Raw genomic sequence first — 1,430 nt, 5'->3', positions numbered from 1 at the left:
CTCAAGGAAAGTACTCTAAGCCCTGTGCCCTGGCACTCTCTTGCTCCTATTTGAACTTTATATTACCAGACCACTTGGCTCTTCCTGAAATGGCAGACTCCATCAGAAGACCCTCATGGCTGGCACACCACTAACAGAAGCTCTGAGAGCCGTGGGTCTGCAAGGGGCAGGACAGAAAGTTGGGTTCCACGGGCAAGGATTTAGATTTAAGGATTCATCCCTGTGCTTCTGCCCTTCACCACTAGGGGGCAGCGGACGCCTTTCCCAGCGTTTTCCCCAGGAGGGTGACTTGGAGGTGGCCAGTCGCTGGCCTGAGAAGCAGATATTAAGCCCTGACCCCCATGTCAGGCCACTCCCAGGGCTCTTCCTAAAGTCATTGCAGACTCCGGAAGTCTAAGCGACAGGATGACTGCAGTGGCTCAGCTGGTGAAAATAGGCCCAGCATCACTGATGGGGGTTCCCCACCCTTCAAAACATAAATAATGCATAAAACAGCAATGATAATGTTGTGCATTTGCTGTATGCCAAGTACTGTTCTACACATGACTTGCACATCATCTCTTTTATTATGTACCCCAGACTTCAAAGGATTTGCTCATTTTAGCCCTATTTCGCAGATCGGGAAACAGGCTTAGAGAGGTTGAGTAACTTGTCTGGTACCACACAGCTGATCAGTGTCAGATGCAAGAATCAAACTCCAGAGCCTGCCTTCCGCCTCTCCGTGCTATTCCCAGGCACAGCTCTGCACAAGTTTTGTGCTATTCTTACTGCCTTGCCTTCTGTCCTCTGAATTATTTCCTCTAAATTCTGATGTGCTTGGTCAGGGGTGGGTCTTGAGCCTGGGTCTTTGTCTAGAGCTCTCCAGGTGGTTTTAACGAGCAGCCCAGCACTGTTCTCAGGGAAGCTGCTGGTAACAGCTCAGCCTGCAGGAGGTGGTCCTGGGGGGCTCTCCAGGGCTCCCATAGATGCCCATGGCAGCTGCAGAGTCAGGTGGGCATGGGCTGAAGCCCCCGGTGGGCATGGGCTGAAGCCCCCAGAACCTATTGGCTCTTTAGGGCCCACCCTCTTTCTCTCTCCCTGGGGACAGGATGTCATTCCCAGAGCAGAGGACAACCCGTTACTTCTGTCTCAGTGAAGCAGTTCCATACTTGGCAGGGGCAGCTTCTCACAGGGGCCTGCCACCCTGAGACCACCCACCTTTGAAATTCCATGTGTGGACAATTTGCATTTCCTGCAGTCACCCCTTCTCATTGCCTGCTTCAGCCACGCTTCAGAATCATCTGGGGAGCTTTAAAATATTCTACTGCCGCCTGGCCCCACCTCCAGAGAATCTGATTTATTTGGCCTCAGAGGGCCGGTCACTGGTGTTTCTAAAAAAGCCCCCGGGGGGGGTTGGTGTGCCACCAGCGCCGAGAACCCTGAACGGATAA

Source organism: Tamandua tetradactyla, chromosome 5, assembly GCF_023851605.1.
Source record: "Tamandua tetradactyla isolate mTamTet1 chromosome 5, mTamTet1.pri, whole genome shotgun sequence".
Classification (NCBI taxonomy): Eukaryota; Metazoa; Chordata; class Mammalia; order Pilosa; family Myrmecophagidae; genus Tamandua; species Tamandua tetradactyla.
Note: the sequence above shows the minus strand (reverse complement) of the source record.